This window comes from Fukomys damarensis, unplaced genomic scaffold (genome assembly GCF_012274545.1).
Source record: "Fukomys damarensis isolate Sample0158 unplaced genomic scaffold, DMR_v1.0_HiC HiC_scaffold_16, whole genome shotgun sequence".
Lineage (NCBI taxonomy): Eukaryota > Metazoa > Chordata > Mammalia > Rodentia > Bathyergidae > Fukomys > Fukomys damarensis.
Genome location: NW_022900928.1, coordinates 92,231,113 through 92,237,521, shown reverse-complemented (window position 1 = coordinate 92,237,521; position 6,409 = coordinate 92,231,113).

Sequence of the window (6,409 nt, the reverse complement as noted above, 5' to 3'; positions counted from 1 at the left end):
CTCTGTTTGTAGTTTGCAGAAGAGGCTGGAGAAGATCTTATCCACTAGTCAGAGAATTATGGAAATGGTCCAAGTGAGTCTTGCTAAGGGCCACAGTGATTGTAATTTTATGTGTCATCTTGATGAGGATAAGGGATATATAAATGGCAGATAAAACATTATTTCTAGGTGTCTTTGTGAAGGTTTTTCTGACTGAGTAAAGATCAACCTCATCAATGTAGGCTTACCCAGCCCACTGAGGGCCAGATAGACCAAGAAGGCAAAGGAAGGGTAAATTCACTCTTTGTATTTGAGCTGGGACATTGTTTCCTGCTCTCAGACATCTGTTTTCCTGGTTCTTGGGACTTTGGACTTGGACTAGGACTTCACCCATCACTCCACCCTCTATTGCTACTCAGAGTTCTCAGGCCTGCAGACTTGGAGATTGGACTCAGTTATAACATGAGCTTTCCTGGGTCTCTAGCTTGCAAATGGTAGCTTGCAAATTGACTTCATAATTACATGAACAAATTTTTGTTATATTTATCTTCCTTTCTCTTTCTTCTCTGTGTTTCTCTGGGGAACTTAACTAGGCTATGGTAAACTTAATTTCAGCAATGATGAATAAAGGACAGATTTGAAAAGTATTTATTTTATAGCAGCTTTCTGATTTTATATATATGTATATATATATATATATACATACACAAAATTGTACAAAACTTTGAAATATAGAAAATTATAAAGGAAAATAATCACAGAAATTTTAATATATAGAGATAAGACTTGCTTATATTATGTAATAGTTTTAGAGCATATTTTCCATGTTCATGTGGAATTATGTAACTATTCTATATAATCAGAATCCAGCTTTATATACAGGTTTCCCGGTACTATTTAAAAATTTTTGATAAAATATGCCTAACATAAAATGTACCATTTTAAGTGTACAGCTCCATTGTATAAAATAGAGTAATATTTTTTGTATTTTCCTGGTACTGTTTGAATTCTTTTGAGATGTAGATATTATTCCTCTATTAGTTTAAGAAAATTATCTTCTAGCTTATCTTGGTTATTTTTCTGGTTCTCTTTATTTTATGTATGAGTGGAGATGTATGCTCTAACCAATATATTATTTTCTGAATTTACATTCTGAGGTGAGTGCAGCAATGAGTTCTTGTGGGTTCTCTACTCTTACCCTTATAGGCTGCAAAGAGCAGATACTTGAACTCCAGAAATATTCTGCATGCCAAACTTGACCCTAAAACTTTCCCAAACCCTAAACGCTAATCCTAAACTTAACTGCTAACCCTAACCCTAACCCTAATCACTAAGTCCTACCTCTAAACATAACTCTAACACCTAAACCAAAGTCTATTCAACTAAACTTTTCTGAAACCCCAAAACCTAAATGTAACACTAAAAGATAACCCTAAGCCTAACCCTAATCCTTACATCATAACTCCAAACCTAACCCTAACACCTAACTCAAAGTCTAATGCTAAAACTTATGCTAAACCATTATCCCTGGCCCCGCTCAAAGGAACACGAACCCAACACTAAACCTAGTGCAATAATATGATATTTGAACTCCATAGATATTACTCAAGCCAACAGTAAACCTAAACCTTTCCCAAAACCCAAAACCCCATCTCTAAACCTAACAGTTAACTCTAACCCTAGTCCTAATCCCTAAATCTTACCTCTAAACATAACCCTAACAGATATGCCATAGTTTAACATGAAAATTAATGCTAAAGCATGATCCCTGGCCACAACCCCACTGAACATCAACCTCAACTTTAAACCTAACCCAGGAACTTGCATTCTGACACCATTCCTAAATCTAATCCTACAATTAACACTAACACTAATGCTCAAACCCACATTCCAGTACACTGGTACTGAAATTCCAAGACTCTTACTGACAACAACCGTAACTCACGCTAACCCTAAAACTACCAGGAGCACTAACCCAGCTACTTACATTCCTAAACCATTCCTAACTATCATACTAACAAGAACACTAAAACTACCCATCAAACCAACACTCCAGTACATAGCTAGTGAAATTCTGACTCATTTCTTAACCCTAACCCGAATAATCATAAACTCAACACATTCACTATCCATCATAGTTACACTGCAATGTTCAGGTACATGAAATCCCACACTATAACTCACCCTCATAAAAATCCTTACCCTAACCTTCATTGTCACTCTCAAATTTTCAGGGACCTTAATTTTGTCAAATACCCTGACACAAAACCTAATCCTAACCCTAATGCTCAACATGATTTTCAGCTTCCAATACAGTGGTACTTTAAATACTGCACTCTTCCTAACTCTAAGGCCAATCTAACGCTGAAACTAACTATGAAATTAAAACTCCAATACCCAGGATCTGAAATTTCAAGACTATAACTGACACCAACCCTAAACCTAACCCTAAGCCTATCATAAACCGTAAACCAGGTACTTAAATTCCTAAAACATTCCAAACCCTAATCCTAAAATGAACATTAACCATCAAATCCATACTCCAGTACAGAGGTAGTGAAATTCTGACTCTATTCCTAAACCTAAAACTAAACCTAACCTTTGCCTCAACAAAAATACTACCTATTATATCTAAACTGCAATGCTTAGGTACTTGAAAACACTCACTATACACCACTCTCATTAAAATATTTGCCCTAACCTGCATTCACACAAATAAATTATCAGGGTCTTCAATTCCATCAATAGCCTTGACATAAAACCTAACCCTAACATTAATCCTTGACTTGGCTTCCAAGATCCAATACAATGATACCTGAAATCCTACACTCTTCCTAACCCTAAGGCCACATGTAGTGCTGATACTGCTAAGAAACCCACACTCCAATACCCAGGTCCTGAAATTCCAAGACTATCACTGAGCCCAAACCTACCCTTAACCCTACAATGAGCCTTAACCCATGTGCTTACATTCCTAAACCATTCCTAACCCAAATCCTAAAGTGAGCACTAATGCTAAACTTCAAACCCATAATCCAGTGCACAGGAAGTGAAATTATGACAGTATTGCTAACCCTAAGCCTAACCCTAACCCTAACTTCAAACCAAACAATTCTCATTATATCTACACTGCAATGCTCAGGTTCTTGGAATCCAGCACTATTAATCACCCTCATTAATAGGTTCCCCCTAAAGTTCACTCTCACACAGCAATGAATAGATACTTGAACTCCATAGATATTCCTCATGCGAATTGTAGCACCAAATTTTTCTCAAACCCTAAAGAGTAAACCTAAACCTAAATATTTACCCTTACCACAAACGAAATCCCTAAGACCTACCTTTCAACATAAGCCTAACACCTAAACCACATTCTAATATAAAAACTAACAATAAAGAATTATCCCTGGCCCAAACCATACCAAACCCCAACCACAGCCCCAAACCTAACAGACGAACCTGCATTCAGACATCATTCCTATACCTAATCTTAAAATTATCACTAACCCTAACACTAAAACCAACAGTCCACTCTACTGCTACTGAAATTCCAAGACCCTCACTGGCAACAACCCTAACTCTAATGTTAACCCTAACATATCATGAACACTAACCAAGATGCTTACATTCCTAAACCATTCCTAACACTAATCCTAACATGAGCATTAACACTACTCATCAAAAATATATGGCAGTACACAGCTAGTGAAATTCTGACTCAATTCTTAAACCTAACTCAAAACTTAACCATAACCTCAAATGATTCACTATCCATCATAGCTCTACTGCAATGCTTAGGTATATGAAATCTCACACTATAGGTCACCCTCATAAAAAAACCTTGCCCTAATGTATATTCTGAAACTCAAATAATAAGGGACTTGAACTCCATCAATATCCCTGACACAAAACCAAGCCCTAGCCCTAACCTTCAACATGATTTACAAGTTCCAATACAGCAGAACTTGAAATCATACATTGTTTCTAACCCTAACTCCAGATCTAATGCTGATACTGAGAAAACCATACTCCAATACCTATGTCCTGAAATTCCAAGACTATCACTGACCCCAATGCTAACCCTGAAACTGAAGTCTACCATGAATCCTAATCAAAGTATTTACATTCCTAAACCATTCCTAACCCTAAACCTAAAATGAACACTAACACTATCAAGCCCATACTCCAGTACACAGGTAGTGAAATTCCATCTCTTTTGCTAATCCTAACTCTTACACTAACACTAACCCCAACTCAAACACTATGCAATATATATACACTGCAGTGCTCAGTTATTTGGTATACAACACTATTCCTCACCCTCAAGAACAGATTTGCTCTTACCTTCACTCTCATACTGAAATGATCAGATACCTGAAATCTACAGATATTCTTTAAACCTAACCCAGGAAACTGCATTCTGACACCATTCCTAAACATAATCCTAAAATTAACAGTAACACTAATGCTCAAACCCACATTCCAGGAAACAGAAATTCCAAAACTGTCACTGACGACAACTTTAACTCTAACGCTAACCCAAAAACTACCGTGAGCCTTAATCCAGCTATGCACATTCCTAAACCATTCCCAATCATAATACTAATATAAACACTAAAAATACCCAAAAACCCGTACTCCAGTTCACAGGTAATGAAATTCTGACTCATTGCTTAACCCTAACTCAAATAATAGTCATAACCTCAACCCATTCACTATATGTCATAGTTACACTGAAATGCTCAGGTACATTAAAGCTCTCACTATACCTCAATATCATTAAAATCCTTGCCTCCCATTATCAGAGACTTCAATTCCATTCATATATCTGACACCAAGCTAACCTTAACCCTAACATCAGCATGGTACCCAAGTTGCAAACAGTGGTCCTTGAAATCCTACACTCTTCCTAACTCTGAGGCCAATCTAATGCTGATACTAACTATGAAATGTACACTACAATAGCCAGGTACTGAAATTCCAAGATTGTCACTGATCACAACCCTAACCCTAACACTAACACTAGCTCAATCCATAACCCAGGTACTTATATTCCTACCCCACTCCTCAAACTAATCCTAAAAGGAAGAGTAACGCTAACCATCAAACCCTGACTGTGGTACACAGGAAGTGAGATTTCAACTCTATTCCTATCCTAAAACCCAACCTTAACCCTAACCTCAACCCATTCACTATGCATCATAGCTACACTGCAATGCTCTACTACTTGAAATCTCACACTATTCCTCACCCTCATTTACATCCTTGCACTAACCTGCATTTTCACACTGGACCTATCAGGGACTTGAATTCCATCCATATCCCTGACTCCAATCCTTACACTAACCCAAACCCTCAAAATGATTCCCAAGTTCCAATACAAGAGTCCTAGAAATACTAAACTCTTCCTTACCCTAAGGCCAAATCTAATACTATTTCTAACTAAGAAACCAACAGTCTTATACCCAGGTACTGAGATTTCAAGACTATCACTGACCCCAACACTAACTGTAATCCTAACCTGAACCCTACCACAAGGCCTAACCCTGGTACTTACATTCCTAAATCATTCCTAATCATAATCCCAAAAGGAATAGTATCATTACCCATCTAACTCATGGGCCAGTGTTCAGGTAGTGAAATTCTGACTCAATTCCTAACCATAACCCAATCATAATGCTAAACTCAACCCGTGCACTATGCAACATAGCTACACTGCAATGCTCAGGCACTTGGAATCCCAGAGTATGCCTCATCATCATAAAAATCTCTGCCCTCACCTGCATTCACACACTCCCATTATCAGGGATTCCAATTCTATTCATATATTTTACCCTAAACCTAATGTTAACCCTAACAATCAAGATGATTCCCAAGTTCCAATACAGTGGTACTTGAAATCCTACACTCTTACTAAGCCTGAGGCCAAATCTGATGCTGATACTAACTATGAAAAGGACCTCCAATAACCAGGTACTGAAATTCAACACTACAAGTGGCCTCAAATTTAAGACTAACACTAAAACTTCCATGAAAACTAACTTAGGTACTGACATTCCTACATCATTCCTAAAATTAAGCCTAAAATGAGCAATAACAGTGACCACTCATTCCATACTCCAGCACACTAGTAGTGAAATTTTGACTCTATTCCTAAACCTAACCCTACCCCTAACAGTAACATCAACCCATTCACTATGCATTATAGCTACACTGCAATGCTCAGGTACTAGAAGTCTCACACTATGCCTCATCCTCATTTACAACCTGTCCCTAACCTGCATTCTCACACTCAAATCATGAGGCACTTGAATTCCATCCATATCCTTAACACCAAAACTAAACATAACTATAATCCTCAACATGATTCACAAGTTCCAATACAGCAGTACTTCCTAACTGCAAGGCCAAAAAAAAAAAAAAAAATGCT